Source organism: Peromyscus maniculatus, chromosome 22, assembly GCF_049852395.1.
Source record: "Peromyscus maniculatus bairdii isolate BWxNUB_F1_BW_parent chromosome 22, HU_Pman_BW_mat_3.1, whole genome shotgun sequence".
Lineage (NCBI taxonomy): Eukaryota > Metazoa > Chordata > Mammalia > Rodentia > Cricetidae > Peromyscus > Peromyscus maniculatus.
Window position 1 is genome coordinate 3255222 of NC_134873.1, and position 16417 is coordinate 3271638.

General features: G+C 64.7%; 1 protein-coding gene across 2 annotated transcripts in view; it reads left to right on the top strand.

The window, feature by feature from the left end:
• The window catches only part of Gng7 (G protein subunit gamma 7), a 59727-nt gene that overhangs the window by 17033 nt on the left and 26277 nt on the right, over nucleotides 1-16417 (top strand). For both annotated transcript variants that reach the window (XM_076558872.1, XM_076558873.1), the window contains exon 2: nucleotides 1373-1417. The gene's annotated coding sequence lies outside the window, so the exon portion shown is untranslated. The remainder of the gene's footprint in view (nucleotides 1-1372; nucleotides 1418-16417) is intronic.

The window sequence follows — 16417 nt, forward strand, 5'->3', positions numbered from 1 at the left end:
TCCCGTCCCCTCCTCACGCCCTCCGAGGCCCCAGCGTGGATGACAGGGACGCTCGTGGCACGGCCTTCCCTGTGGGTCACACAACCGCAGTCGGCGTCCTTCCTGCCCGGGCTCTGGGGCACACGAGGCCGTTACCGGGGGCTCCAGGCCTGCAGCGTGGGGCGGGGGCTGCTTAGGCCTCTCCGTGGGCCCGGACCGCTGGGCTCCCCGCGGCCCCGCCCACCCCGGGGTCCCGCCCACCTGGGCTCTCGCGACCCCGCCCACCCTGCGGCCCCGCCCACCTGGAGTCCCGCGTCCCCGCCCACCCTGGGGTCTTGCAGCCCCACGGCCACGCCCACCCCGGGGTCCCGCGGCCCCGCCCACCTGGGGTTTCCACGGCCACGCCCAATCTGGGGTCCCGCCCACCCCAGCTCCCGCGGCCCCGCCCACCCCGGCTCCCGCGGCCCCGCCCACCCCGGTCCAGGTCTCCCCGCGGCCGGGGGACCCTGACTGAGTTCCTGGAGTTCAGCCTTGCCCGCTCACCCCGGCCGCAGCACAGGGCACAGGAGCGGCGCCCGGGCGGCCCCTCTGGGCTCGCGTGAGGGCACCGTCGGGGTCCTGACCTCTGACCGCTCGCGGGGGCGCTCGGGGGACCCCAGCACCCGGGCTCTCATCACACACCCGGGCGGCCCTGCAGCTTTCCGGCCGCTTCCTGCGGCGACGCTGCCACCTGCGGGCGGCGGCCGGGACTGCAGCTGCATTTGCAAATAATGATGATAATAATGATGATGATGATAATAATAATAATAATAATGATGATAATGATAATAATAATGATAATGATAACGATAATAAAGCAGCTCAGGTGCTTGCTGAGCGCTCTCCCAGCATGCACCAGGCCAGGCCTGGCACCACACAAGCCAGCCTAGGCTACATAGTGAGTGGGGCCAGCCTGGGCTGCACGAGGCCCTGTCCCGAGACCGGGAAAATAAGCTGAAGGAAAGGGTTCCGAGCCTAGCACGTGAGCTCAGCACGGCCGGAGCAGAGACGGGGACTGGGAGTCCGAGGTCGGGTGCGCGGTGGAATCCTAGAAAATAAAACAGCCGGGCGGCGGCGGCGCCTTTGACCCCAGCACTGGGAGGCAGAGGCAGGCGGATCTCTTAGTTCGAGGCCAGCCTGGGCTACAGAGTGAGATCCAGGACAGCCAGGGATGCACAGAGACCGTCTCGGAACAAAATAAAATAAAGTAAGGGCTGGAGGGCTTAGCAGACGAAGGGGCTGCCAGGCCTGGGGACAGGTGGAGGGACGGACGGACACAGACAGACACACACACTCACACACACTCACACCGACCCTCGACCCCGTCCACACTAACGCCGCGTTTCTCTTCCAGGGCGAAGGCTTCGGGTCGGAAGCGCGGTGCTGGGACTCGGTGCAGGTGGGTGCTGTGCTCGGTGCTTTGAAGCCCGGGCGTCGTGCGGGCCACCGGGAAGGGCCGGGTGCTGCGGGGTGACCTGGACCCCGGGCGTCAGGGGGCGGAGGGCGCAGCCGTGTCCTCCCCGCCCCCTCGGTCTAGGAGGCTGGGGGTCGGTGTGAGTGTGTGTGTGTGTGGTGTGTGTGGTGTGTGTGTGTGTGAGACACGTCGGGTGGTCACGTGGCCATGTGCCCGCAGGGCCAGCGTCACACAGCGTCTCATTACACCGCACAGGCGCCCCTTCGGGTCCCGCGGGTACTGCACACACGGGGTACTGTGTGTGTGTGAGTGTGTGTGTGAATGTGAGTGAGTGTGAGTGAGTGTGGACTCGGGCCCCCGCGGGCACTGCACGCACGTGTGCACCCTCATCCCGCACTCTCCCGAACCTGAGTGTGTTGGGGGGCGGCGCTGGTGTGAGTGTGACGCACACCCGTGAAAGCGAACCATGCGGCCTGTCACCCGACATGGGGAGGACCGGGTCAGCCTCAGCTGTGCGGTGTGAGCCAGCCTGGGCTCACAGTCGCTCCAAACACGGGGCAGAGGCAGGGGGATGCCGGGTGCGAGGCGGCCTGGGCTGCAGAGCGAGGCCCCGTCTCACATCAGATTAAAGGGGACCCCGCGTGTTGCCGGGAACGCACGGGGCGGCTGTGCGTGGGGAACCCCGCGTGGGTGGGCAGAGGCCGCAGCAGGTGCCCGGCCTCAGTTTCCCCCCAGGGAATCCTCTGCCTCATCGGCCGCTGGGTCCCTGGGGGGGGCGACTGAGGCTCCCGTGAGCCCCTGCCAGAGTGGGGACCAGAGCTCCCGGGGTCCCCCTCCCTCTCCCTCCCCTTCCCTCCCTCCCTCTCCCTCCCTCCCTCTCCCTCCCTCCTCTCTTTTTCCGAGTCACTAATTTATTTTATTTTCTGTGCACCGGTGTGTTGCCGTCCCCGAGGGCGCGCTGGGCCCCAGAACTGGAGTCGCCGGCAGTTGTTGGTGCCGGGACTTGAACCCAAGTCCTCTGCAGGAGCAGACGCGGCTCTGACCACGGAGCCATCTCCCCCGTCCTGTACGGACCCGTTTAAAAATGATGACCTGTATTTACACGTGCACACGCGTGTGTCAGAGAACCATCGGAGGGAGCCGGGCCTCTCCAGGGTGGGGCACCGAACTCGGGTCCCCGGGCTCGGCTCAGCGCCTGAGACCCTTCGTTCCGTGTCGCCGGGGTGGCGGCAACGCCTGCGTCTCCACGGGCGGCCACCGGGGGGCAGCAGAGACGCGCGTCCCGCAGCCCCGCGCCGGGGACCGGGCAGGGGTTGTGTGTGTCGGGTGGGGGTGACAGGGAGGCTGAGCCGTCGGCCCCCCCCCCCAGCGTGCCCCGCCCCGGGAAGGCGCGAGGCCGCCCACCGCCCAGGGCTGGGGAGCCCGGGTCGGGCACGGTGGGGGCGGCGGGACCCGGCATGACTGACAGCCCGGCATGACTGACAGCCCGGCATGACTGACAGCCCGGCATGACTGACAGCCCGGCATGACCGACAGCCCGGCATGACTGACAGCCGCAGGGGCTCCTGGGAGCGCGGGCTGCACAGCCGCCCTCCGGCCTCGGGGCGGCCCCAGATCGAGGTGGTTTTTTCCTTCAAGTTCCCTCTTTTCTTGCACTTTGGGGACATTTCTGCTGGGGACATGAGTGGGGCCGCCCTGGGGCAGGTGGCTCAGACGCCGGCTCACGCGCACACACACACGCACACACACACGCTCACACACACGCACACACACACGCTCACACACAACACACACGCACACACGCGCGCACACACACGCACACGCTCACACACAACACACACGCACACACGCGCACACACACGCACACACACACGCTCACACACGCGCGCGCACACACACACACGCTCACACACAACACACACGCACGCACACACGCACGTTCACACGCGCGCACACACACGCACGTTCACACGCGCGCACACACACGCACACACACACACACGCGCGCGCCCTGGCCCGGTCGCCCTCTCCTCTGCGTTTGTCCTCAGCCCGTTGGAACTGTGGCATTACCCGTCTCTGTGGACAGACTGTCCCGGGAACGCGTCTGCTACTCGGCTCACAGGGCCACAGCAGGCGCCGGGACACCGGGCACACCCGTGTGTCACCCGTGTGTCACCCGTGTGTCGTGGTGGGGTTCCACACGGAGACCCGCCGGAAGCCCCGCTGCGGTGCCCACGAACCTTCTCCTTGCCCAGCCTGCAGCTGGGAAGGCGGGAAGCTCTTAGGGCGCTGGGGACTCGCGTGTGACACTCTCAGCCACCAGGACGCGTTAGCGGGACCCCCCGCCCTCCAGGGGGCCCTGGGTGACGTCGGGTGCGCGGCTGTCACACTGCGGGTGCCCCGGGCATGGTGGGTGCAGGCTTCGGGAGCTGCTGCCGCCCCTGCAGGGACAAGGACGCGGCACAGGGCACAACCCTGAGCGGTGTCCCCTGCACTCTGCTCACACCTGTCTGTCCTGAGCGATGTCCCCCGCACTCTGCTCACACCTGTCCTGAGCGGTGTCCCCGGCACTCTGCTCACACCTGTCCTGAGCGGCGTCCCCCGCACTCTGCTCACACCTGTCCTGAACGGCGTCCCCCGCACTCTGCTCACACCTGTCCTGAGCGGCGTCCCCCGCACTCTGCTCACACCTGTCCTGAGCGGCGTCCCCCGCACTCTGCTCACACCTGTCCTGAACGGCGTCCCCCGCACTCTGCTCACACCTGTCCTGAGCGGCGTCCCCCGCACTCTGCTCACACCTGTCCTGTCCCCCGCACTCTGCTCACACCTGTCCTGTCCCCCGCACTCTGCTCACACCTGTCTGTCCTGAGCGGCGTCCCCGGCACTCTGCTCACACCTGTCCTGTCCCCGGCACTCTGCTCACACCTGTCCTGAGCGGTGTCCCCCGCACTCTGCTCACACCTGTCCTCAGCGGTGTCCCCGGCACTGTGCTCACACCTGTCCTCAGCGGTGTCCCCGGCACTGTGCTCACACCTGTCTGTCCTGAGCGGTGTCCCCGCACTCTGCTCACACCTGTCCTGCGGGGGGAGGCTTGCCCCGGGGTGGCACCAACCGTCTTCTCCCCAGCGCTCCCCGGTGGGGCGGGTGGCTGGGTGGCAGCCTCCTGGCGTCCCTGGGGCACCTCCGCCGAGAACAGTCTCCCCCAGATGCCGTTTGCCCGTCAGGACTGGTTACTCGACAGATGCCAGAGTGGCTAACGAAGACCCTGACCCCGTGACCTGGCCCCAGACACCCGCAGCTGGCCAGGGACGCCCCCCCCCCCATGGCACAGAAACCGCGCCAGCCGCGGTGGAAGCCTGTTCTTTGAGACCGGGTCTCACGTAGCCAAGGCTAGCTCAAGTCACTCTTTATGTGGCTGACGATGGCGCTGAGCTCCTGACCCTCCGTCCGCACCCCCGGAGTGCTGTGGCAGGGCCGTGCCACCACGTGCTAGCGATGGAGCCCGGGGCTTCACGGATGGCGAGCACCCGACGACTGAGTTACAGGCACGCTACCGACGGAGCCGCAGCTCGGTCACAGCATCACCCCTTTTATTCTCTGCGGTGCCCTTCGGTCCCCTCCCCAGCCCCCCCCCCCGAGCAGCGCCCCCTTTGAAAGCCCGTCCACCCAGTCTGAAAATCAGGACCCAGAGAAGTCGGCGGCGCAGAAAGAGCTAGAGCCTCGCGCCGCAGTGCGGATGGATGCTGTTGCTAAGCAACCGCCCGAAGCATCCGCTTCCCCCAGAGTGGTGCTGATGCAGGGATGGGTCATTCCCGGATGTGCTGGGCCTCAGCCTCCGTTGACTCAACGCACGTGGGGGTGACAGTCACCTATGATGATGTGTCAGGGGTGGTGGGGACCCGGGGGAGTCAGCAGGGGCTGGACACGGCTCACCTGCGTGGGTGGAAGGCACCCACAGCACCCCGGGTGGTGATATTGGTAATCTAAGAAATAACGCTTGCCTGAGGATCAGAGGACAGAGCCAGCCACAGAGTTAAACACAGAGGCCGGGCGGTGGTGGCGCACGCCTCTCACCCCAGCACTCGGGAGGCAGAGATCCGTCTGGATCTCTGTGAGTTCAAAGCCACCCTGGACTACAGTGACTCAGTGTAGGAGAGAAACTGAGCCAGGCAGGGGTGGCACACACCTGTAGTCCCAGCACACGACATCTCATGCCTTTGTTACCAGTATTTGGGAAGCACACGGGACATTAATGCCAGCACTGGGAGGAAGTGAAGTGGTGGGCGGAGAAAGGCGTGGACGGCGTGAGGAGTCGGGAACCCGGTCCTTTCAGCTGAGGACCCGGGGCTTTCGGTCTGAGGATCGGTGGAGACAGGATCGGCTGAGGAGCTGGCGGGGTGAGGTTGGCTGTGGCCTGTCTCCTCCGATCTTTCCGCGTTCACCCCAATGTCTGGCTCCAGGTTTTTACTATAAGACCATTTAGGATTTGTGCAGCACCCCAGGTCCACCCCGAGCTGGCCCCTGGTCCTGATTTAAGGTCATTTTTATTTATGGGGTGGGTGGGGAGGGAAAGGGTGTGCGAGCCCATGGTGGCCAGAAGGGGGTGTCAGGTCCTCTGGAGCTGGTCACAGGAGGTCATGAGCCACCGTGTGGGTGCTGAGACACATGCCCTGGTCCTCTGGGTCTGTCCTGACGTGGTGTCCCCAGCCCATCGGGGGTGGACACATGACATGAAGGTGCTGTGTTGGGCGGTCATGGCCCTGCGGAGGACCCAGGTCTGGCTCCCATGCTCTGCCCACCGAGCTCAGGCCCCACCCCTTCCCTTCTCTTCCAAATCCCCGTCATCGTTCATGAAGTGTCTCTCCACCCGGAGCGCCAGCCTGTGTGCGTGTGTGTGTGTGTGTCTGAGTGTGCGCGGGTGTCTGGCTCCATTGCTCCCCCTGGCTCTCTCAGCGGGAGCGGGGCTGGTCAGAGGAAAACCACAGGGATCTGCCTGACTGTTACCCCAGGCTACCCCCGAGGTGGGAATTAGTAGCAGGGCTGGGAGGGTCCCTGCTGGTTGCACGAAGACCTGAGTTCAAATCCCCAGTCCCAGCCCGCGCGGGGGCAGTGGAGGCAGGAGGATGCCCGGGACCCCGGCCAGAGCGTCCAGCTTGGTGACGGAGTTCCGGGTTCACGAAGACCGTCTCAAGCACAGTGGAGAGCGGGGTGAGGGGAGAGGCTGGGGTCGACCTCCCGCGGCCTCCCGCGCCTGTCAGCCAGAGGAGCCGAGGATCTCCTGTGGCCTTGGGCCGAGTCAGCGGGGACCTCCTGGAATGCGGCTCGCTGTGTCCAGAGCCCTGACACACGGTGCTGAGTCAGAGCTGGGGGGGGGGGCACAGCCGCTGTGACCCCGGGGAGCCCGGGAGGCGGCAGCAGTGGGGACAGAGGCCAGGGTGGGGGTGGCCTGGGGTAGGGCAGGTGGGGCCCCGAAGCCAGAGACGCTGGCTTTGCCGGGGACGGTGGTAAGCGCGGCAGCCATGGGCCGCCCGCCCCCAGGGGCTCCTGGCACACCCTCCACGGGGGTCCCTTGTGCCCTGGCACCCCATTGCTGGAGCGACAGTAACTTCCTGTCACTGGGGTGCAGGACCCGCTTGGTCTCAGGGTAGGATGTCCTGGGCCCTGCAGGGTGCTGGACTTAGTTCCCATCCACCACCAGCTCCATGCCAGCTTCTCATCCAGCGTGACAGCCACACGTGTCCCCAGATGTCCCCCGGGGCCCCCCGGTAGGCAGAGTCACCCCTGGGTCAGACCCCAGAGCTTCAAGGTGACCTTCCTGGAGGGAGTAATATCCTGGTTCTGATTGGGGCCCTTGGGAGCCGTAGAAGGTTCTAGTCTCATGATGACTGAAACCCCAGAAGTCCAACCCTCCTGACTGAAACACCAAGAAATGAAAGGGTGCCGTGGCCGTCACGGTGGACGTGTGTAACGCTGGCTCAGGGGGCACTGGGGAGCCTGGCCGGTGGGCAGGGGCCCCACACTGCTTCTCTGGCACCCCAGGATGTCACTTTTACATCTTGGTCCTCACACTGGCCTGGGGCTCTAAGAGAGCTGTACAGGGGGTGGGGGTGGTGTCCCATGAGCAGCCTCCCCGATCTGCCTCGCCTCGAACTCCGCACCCGCGCTCCGACAGCCCTTCCCCACGAGGATGCTTGCTGGCTGCAGCAGTCTGGGGTCCTGACTCAGGTCCCTGGTCCCCAGACGAGTGTCCATGCGTGAGCAAGGAGGAGACTTTCTGGAGACTGGGGGCAGCTCACCCCCCCCCCCGTCAGCCCCCACAGTGAGTGCATCCCTTCGCCTTGACCCCACCGGCCTGCTGGGTCATGGGGGTGGAGTGAGGGGGTGTGGGGGGCGTGGGGACGAGGGTGGGGGTGCTTAGTCAGCAGCTAGGACCCAGGTTTCTCTTTTTATAATTCATTTGTTTGTAGTTAGTGTACATTGGTGTTTTGCCTGTGTGTATGTCAGTGTGAGGGTGTTGGGTCCCCTGAATCTGCAGATACACACAGCTGTGAGCCCGGAGTGGGTGCTGGAAATTGGAGCCAGGTCCGCTGCAGGAGCACCTGGTGCTCTAACCACTGAGCTGTCTCTCCAGCCCCCCTGTGTTTCTCTTTTTTTTTCATTATTAGTTTTTTTTTTTAGTTTATTTTGCATACCAACCACAGTTTCCCCTCCCTCCTTTCCTCCTGTTCCTTCCCCGTCATGTTTCTCTTTTTAAAACTAAGGTGATGTCTGGGGTGCGGTGGCGCACGCCTTTAATCCAGGCACTCGAAGGGCAGAGGCAGGCGGATCTCTATGTGTTAGGGCCCAGCCTGGGCTACAGAGTGAGTTCCAGGACAGCCAGGGCTGCACAGAGAAACCCTGTGCTGAAAAACCAACCCACCGTGATGTGCCCAGAACATAAAGTCTCCCATGTTAGCCGTGTCTCAGCCCAGCAGCACCAAGCTCACTCACACAGCCGTGTGTCCGTCCTCACCGTCTTCCCCTAACGAGGAAGCTCTGTCCTCACGTCACACAACTTCATCTTCTCCCTGGTCCCTGCATCCGACCCTTCCTGTGACGTCCTGGGAGCGGATCCTGGGGCGTGCATGGGTCTGAGTCTGGCTTGTGCACCGAGCATCCTGACCGCTCCATCAACAGGTGTCACGGTGGCTTCTCTCTCGTGACCGTGGAGTGAACCTGGTGATGGACCCTTGGCTCTGTTTCCCCGGCTTCCAGGAACCGCGTTGCTATGGATACGAGTCCCTGCCTCGGGGCTGTTGATCTCTGACACTTCCTCTCCGGTCTTCATACCCGCTTCCCTCTCCCGCCACTTACCCCCCCTCCCCCCTCCCCAGACACTGGTCCCCGGGTAGGGCTGGCTGAGACTGGGAATGCAATGGTGGCCGAGCTGTGGCTCACACCCCAGCCCCCAGCCCCCCACCCCCTCGCCAGCCACATTGTTGTGGGAAGACTGGAGAATGTCACACTTCAATAGCTGCACCTGGGGTGTGAAGCCTCAGAGCCCTGTGACCAGGGACCCAGGCGCCCCTCACAGCCACCGGCCTGGCTCCCTTCCCAGAATCAACTGGGGAACCAGTCGTGGGGGGCTTTCCCTAAATGTGTGCTCAATTCTTGGTTGTCCCCACCCCCCCCACACACACACCTACAAGGTTTCTCTGTGCAGCCCTGGCTGTCCTGGAACTCTGTAGACCAGGCTGACATCAAACTCACAGAGATCCCCCTGCCTCTGCCTCCCATACTGGGATTTAAGGAGTGCGCTACCACTGCCCAGCTTTTTTTTTTTTTCTTGACATATAGATGATCCTAAATTCCAGATCCTCTTGCCCCCCCCTTCCCCGATGCTGGGATGACAGGTGTGAGGAACTGTGCCAGTTTTACCCACTGGGCACGGACCCCGGCCCTGGGCTGGCCAGGCTAGGGTTAGTGTTCTACCCTCTGAGCAACAGCCCCAGCCAGAACCTGTGTCCTCTTCAGAGACAGAGGTCCAGCCCTACTAATTTATGCGTCCGCTGTGAGTTAACTCTGTGATGTCTGGAATGAAATAAAGTGATTTTCAGGAAATGCCTACCGACCTTCACCCCACCCGTCTCTGTGCCGGGTGCTCCCCTGCACCTCCTCCTCCTCCTCCTCCTCCTCCTCCTCCTCCTCCTCCTCCTCCTCCTCCTCCTCCTCCTCCTCCTCGAGGACACTCTGTGACCACAGCTGGGAGCCAGCCTCACACCTGTCAGGACACCTGGGGCTGTGGGAACCACTCAAGCACCAGATCAACAGGATGTCAAAAAATGACAATTGAGAAAATGAGGCAAATTAGCAAGATGTGGGCTGGGCTGGGTGGGCAGAGCACCTGCCTGGCACCGGGAGCCCTGGGCTCCACCCCCGGCAGGGCAGAAACCAGGGCAGCTCAGGGTCATCCTCGGCTGAATGGGGAGTTCAAATCCAGCCTGGGCCACATGAGACCCTGCCTCAAAAGAGAGCCATATGGACAGATGTCACCATGTCAGGCAGACATCTCAGTCCGTATGGACAGCCCCCAGGCGCCAGGGACCCAGGCTTCACTCCAGCAGGGTTCTGCACACAGCAGACTTCCTTGTTGGAACCTTCCTGGCTGCGCCTGTAACCATAGGTAACCGAGGCCCGATCCTGGTCCCTCCCTCCTCCTCCTCCATCTCAGTGGGTGGAGGGCTCCCTTAGCATGCTTAAGGCCCTGCTTCCAACCCCAGGGCCATGTAAACCGGAGGTGGTGGGGCACCTGTCTTCCCAGCGCTTGGGTTGGAGGCAAGAGGATCGGAGTTCATTGGAAGGTTAGCCTCGGCTACATGAGACCCTATCTCAGAAACGCACAGACAGACAGATGGGCCTTGGTTTGCAGACCCATTGGTTCTGAGATCTCGGAGGGGTCGGACGTGGTCCGGACCAATCGCACGCAGTGAGGCCTTGGCTGGTTCAGTCTTTATAAGCTGTGAGGTGAACGTGGGTCACAGGTTATCTTAGGGTGAAAGGAACCCCCAGCCAAGGGAAGGTCACTTGGGGTGATTCAGTTCTTGGAGGGCTGGGGTGATGTCTGGGGACCTGTGTGCACACTTGGGGAGCTCTTAGCACAGCATGGGTAGACATCATCGGAGACTGGGCCCCGCACCCTGCAGAGACCAGGATGCCCCACAGAGAATGACCAGGCTCCGTGTCCACAGTGCCGAGAGAGGTCGGCTCAGCTATAGGAGCGAAGTGTTTTTGTTCTTATTACTCTGTGTGTGGTGATGCGCACACTCACGTGCACAGGTGAGCAAGACACGGGGTTCCTGCTCCCTCGCTCTCAGTCTCACTCCCCTGAGCCAGGATCTTTCTCTCTGTTTTTCCAAGACAGGGTTTCTCTGTGTAGCCCAGGCTGTCCTGGAACTCATTCTATAGACCAGGTTGGCCTCGAACTCACAGAGATCCGCCTGCCTGCACCACCACCACAACTGATGCTGCTGCCGCCGCCGCCGCCAGGCAAGCCAGGGTCTCGCCTTGAGCCTAGAGCTAGGCTGTCAGCCGGTTATCCCATCACGCCCCTGCCTCTGTGCCCACAGCGCGGGGGTTACAGGCACCACAGCGGGCGTGTGTGTGTGTGTGTGTGTGTGTCTGTGTGTGTGTCTGTGTGTGTGTGTGTGTGTGTGTGTGTGTGTCCCAGGAGCAGGCTCCGGTGAGAACAGTGCCTCGCCTGTGGGGATCAGAGGCCAAGTCCGAGGTTCTGGTGTTGGCCGCAAGCGCCTTTAGCAGCCCAGCCCTCTCACCGATTCCACATCTGGATTTTGCGGGGTGCAGGGCATTTGACCTCGGTCGCTCGTTTGTGCCTCAGCCCTCCGCCAGGTCCCGGACCTCCGTTTCTCATCTGTCTCTCTCTGAGACAGTCTCACGTAGCAGAGGCTATCCTCGAACTCTCAGCACGGTGAAGGCTGATCCTCCTGCCCCCACTGAGGGTGACGGGTGTGCAAGCCAGGCCTGGGCCTCTGGCACGCGGGGGGAGCCAGAGCTCTGTCTGCACTGAGCAGGGGGCCCTAAAATATGCTCATGCTGCACCATTAAGTTACGAAATACGCGGCGTTTCTCCCTTGACGAAACCGTGGCAGGCTCCCCACAGGCTGGGCCCCCCAACTGTGATCGGTGCGGGACCTGGGGTGCTGCGGACCTGGGGTGCTGCGGACCTGGGGTGCTGCGGACCTGGGGTGCTGCGGACCTGGGGTGGCGCGGGCCTGGGGTGCTGCGCGGACCTGGGGTGCTGTGGACCTGGGGTGCTGCGGACCTGGGGTGCTGCGCGGACCTGCGGTGCTGCGGGGCCTGGGGTGCTGCGTGGACCTGGGGTGCTGCGGACCTGGGGTGCTGCGGGGCCTGGGGTGCTGCGGACCTGGGCTGCTGCGGACCTGGGGTGCTGCGGACCTGGGGTACTGCGCGGACCTGGGCTGCTGCGGGGGAGCCTGGGGTGCCGCGGGGCCTGGGGTGCTGCGTGGACCTGGGGTGCTGCGGACCTGGGGTGCTGCGGACCTGGGTGCTGAGGGGCCTGGGGTGCTGCGGACCTGGGGTGGCGCGGGCCTGGGGTGCTGCGGGCCTGGGGTGCTGCGGACCTGGGGTGCTGCGGACCTGGGGGGCTGCTCGGACCTGGGGTGCTGCGGACCTGGGGTGCTGCGGACCTGGGTGCTGCGCGGACCTGGGGTGCTGCGGACCTGGGGTGCTGCGGACCTGGGGTGCTGCGCGGACCTGGGGTGCTGTGGACCTGGGGTGCTGCGGACCTGGGGTGCTGCGCGGACCTGCGGTGCTGCGGGGCCTGGGGTGCTGCGTGGACCTGGGGTGCTGCGGACCTGGGGTGCTGCGGGGCCTGGGGTGCTGCGGACCTGGGCTGCTGCGGACCTGGGGTGCTGCGGACCTGGGGTACTGCGCGGACCTGGGCTGCTGCGGGGGAGCCTGGGGTGCCGCGGGGCCTGGGGTGCTGCGTGGACCTGGGGTGCTGCGGACCTGGGGTGCTGCGGACCTGGGTGCTGAGGGGCCTGGGGTGCTGCGGACCTGGGGTGGCGCGGGCCTGGGGTGCTGCGGGCCTGGGGTGCTGCGGACCTGGGGTGCTGCGGACCTGGGTGCTGCGCGGACCTGGGGTGCTGCGGACCTGGGGTGCTGCGCGGACCTGGGGTGCTGCGCGGACCTGGGGTGCTGTGGACCTGGGGTGCTGCGGACCTGGGTGCTGCGCGGACCTGGGTGCTGCGGAGGAGCCTGGGGTGCTGCGGACCTGGGTGCTGCGCGGACCTGGGGTGCTGTGGACCTGGGGTGCTGCGGGCCTGGGGTGCTGCGGGGCCTGGGGTGCTGTGCGGACCTGGGTGCTGGGGGGACCTGGCCGCCAGGGGGCGGCACGTGCGCCGCTGGCCCGGCTCCCGCCGCGTCCCCGCGGCCCGAGTCCCGCAGTCTAGACGCTGGCGGGGCGGAATTCCTCGGGCCTGAAGTCAGCCGGGCCGTCCTCCCGGCCCGCTGCTGTCTGGCCAGGGCCTCGCTCGCGCCGTGCACGGGCCCAGGAGGTCTGGGGAGCCCGCGGGGAGACTTCAGGACAGGGGCGCCCCGCCTTCTGCAGGGCCGGGGGACCTCGGGTCTGGAGTTGAGAAGCAGGGGTTGGCGGGCGCCCTGGCCGGGCAGGAACCGAGCCGGGGTCAGAGCACCGAGCGGGGGGTCACAGCACCGAGCCGGGGTCAGAGCACCGAGCGGGGGGTCACAGCACCGAGCGGGGTCACAGCACCGAGCCGGGGTCAGAACACCGAGCCGGGGGTCAGAGCACCGAGCCGGGGGTCACAGCACCGAGCCGGGGGTCACAGCACCGAGCCGGGGGTCACAGCACCGAGTGGGGGTCACAGCACCGAGCCGGGGTCAGAGCACCGAGCCGGGGTCACAGCACCGAGCCGGGGTCACAGCACCGAGCCGGGGGTCACAGCACCGAGCCGGGGTCAGAGCACCGAGCCTGGGTCAGAGCACCGAGCCTGGGTCAGAGCACCGAGCCGGGGTCAGAGCACCGAGCGGGGGGTCAGAGCACCGAGCGGGGGTCACAGCACCGAGCGGGGGGTCAGAGCACCGAGCCGGGGTCACAGCACCGAGCGGGGGTCAGAGCACCGAGCCGGGGTCACAGCACCGAGCGGGGGGGTCAGAGCACCGAGCCGGGGGTCAGAGCACCGGGGTCACAGCACCGAGCCGGGGGTCAGAGCACCGAGCCGGGGTCACAGCACCGGGGTCACAGCACCGAGCCGGGGTCACAGCACCGGGGTCAGAGCACCGAGCCGGGGTCACAGCACCGGGGTCAGAGCACCGAGCCGGGGTCACAGCACCGGGGTCAGAGCACCGAGCCGGGGTCACAGCACCGGGGTCAGAGCACCGAGCCGGGGTCACAGCACCGAGCCGGGGTCAGAGCACCGAGCGGGGGTCACAGCACCGAGCGGGGGTCACAGCACCGAGCCGGGGGTCACAGCACCGAGCCGGGGTCAGAGCACCGAGCCGGGGTCACAGCACCGAGCCGGGGTCACAGCACCGAGCGGGGGTCACAGCTCACGGCCGCCCCGGGGCCCGGGCCACGGAAAGGGGAGGAGCGAGGAGACGGTCCTGGGTCTGAGGACTCGGGGGCAGCTGCGTTCAGTGACTGCGGCCAAGCGCGAGGTTCCGGGTTCCAGCCCCAGGGCTGTGAAGTGAGAAACAGTGAAGGAAAGGAGAAGGGGAATTTTCATCGCCGGTCCTGGGGGTGAGCGAGGTCCTAGCGCTGGACACTGCTGGACACGCCCCCAGCCCTAAGTGGGGGACTCTAGGCGGGGCTCCACCCTGACCACGCCCCCAGCCCTCACTGGGGGACTCTAGGCGGGGCTCCACCTGACCACGCCCCCAGCCCTCACTGGGGGATTCTAGGCGGGGCTGCACCCTGACCACGCCCCCAGCCCTCACTGGGGATTCTGGGCGGGGCTGCCCCCTGACCACGCCCCCAGCCCCTCACTTATTCCCTTGAGACAGGGTCTTGCAGACCCCAGAGTTAGGGGCAGGAGGTCACAGCCATCCCCCTGTCTCCTCCCACACAGCATGGGGGAAGGGCTCAGGCATGTACCTGTATGTGGTTGCAGGGGATTTGAACTCAGGTCTTCATGTTGTACAAGTGCAGCCACCGCGGAGCCGCCTCCCCAGCCCCCTCACTTGGTCAGGTTTTTTTTTTAAAGATTATTTATTTATTATGTATACAGTGTTCTCCTGCATGTATCCCTGCAGGCCAGAAGAGGGCGCCAGATCTCATCACGGATGGTTGAGAGCCACCATGTGGTTGCTGGGAATTGAAGTCAGGTCCTCTGGAAGAGCAGTCAGTGCTCTAACCGCTGAGCCGTCTCTCCAGCCCCTCTTGGTCATTCTTGACACCAGCCTAGGGGACAGACCAGTCACCACAGACCAGACACCTCCATTCGGGTCTCTAGTGTCCCACGTGCAGTCGGGGGCTCTGTATTTGGTGCTGCGCCCTGCAGGAAGTGCAGCCCATGGTGTGCGTGGTGTGTGTGTGTGTGTGTGCATGTGTGTGCGTGGTGCTGTGTGTGCGTGGTGTGTGGTGTGTGTGCGTGGTGTGTGGTGTGTGTGCATGTGTGTGCGTGGTGGTGGTGTGTGTGTGTGGTGGTGGTGTGTGGTGGGGGTGTATGTGCATGGTGGTGGTGGTGTGCGTGGTGGTGTGCGTGTGCATGGTGGAGGTGTGTGCGCATGTGTGTGCGTGGTGGTGTGCGTGGTGGTGTGTGTGTGTGCATGGTGGTGTGTGTGCGTGGTGTGTGTGTGCGTGGTGGTGTGTGTGCGTGGTGTGTGTGTGCATGGTGGAGGTGTGTGTGCATGGTGGAGGTGTGTGTGCATGGTGGTGGTGTGTGCATGGTGGTGGTGTGTGCGTGGTGGTGGTGTGTGCATGGTGGTGGTGTGTGTGTGTGGTGTGTGCGTGGTGTGTGTGTGCGTGGTGTGTGTGTGCGTGGTGTGTGTGTGCGTGGTGTGTGTGTGCGTGGTGGTGGTGTGTGTGCATGGTGGTGGTGTCAGGGGCCCGTGCCGCTCTCGTGTGCCCTTACAGCGGCTGCAGACTTTGACACACCCCGGCCCTAATTGTTCCTACGCTTCCTGTCAATGGATAACCTGTGGGAAAATGCTCCGAGCATGCGTGGTCTCTGATCCGCCGTTAATGATTCCCTAACTTCAGTTTCCTTCCGGAAGGTTCCGCTGGCCATCTGCTGCAAGGAAGGATACCTGTCACTCACTCACGCTCAGATTGTACATATTTGCATAAGGTCAACGCTCGGATCCTCTCCACCGTGTCTGGGAGTCACTCCTGGCTCCGGGATTTTGTTTTGCAGTGATGAGGGTGACCTGTGACCTCTCATGGACTAAGATACCACCCGACCACGCCCCCAGCCCCTCACTGGGGATTCTGGGCGGGGCTCCACCCTGACCACGCCCCCAGCCCCTCACTGGGGACTCTGGGCGGGGCTCCACCCTGACCACGCCCCCGACATTGCGGTGGGGGGGTCTATGAACTCTGTTGCTGTCGGGCATGTCTCCCGTGCCAGCCCTGGAACAGTTCTGCAGACACTTCACTGCCGACAGTTTTTCAGTGCATACACTCCCCGATGTCTACGTGGACACGTGCGTGTCATTTTTCACAGTAAAGCCAGCGTCTTCTCTGGCTGCACAGTCTTCCTCCGCGTCAGCTGTGTTACCCAGGCAGACCCGGCTGCCGCAGCACGTCAGGGGCTGTGCTGGCTTTTCGTGGCTGAAGCATAAGTTTTTGCTTGATTTACTTTTTGTTTTGAGACAGGGTTTCTCTGTGTAGCCCTGGCTGTCCTGGATCTCACTCTGTAGCCCAGGCTGGCCTCGAACTCACAGAGATCCGCCTGCCTCTGCCTCCCGAGTGCTGGGATCAAAGGCGTGCGCCGCCACTGAAGTGTTGTG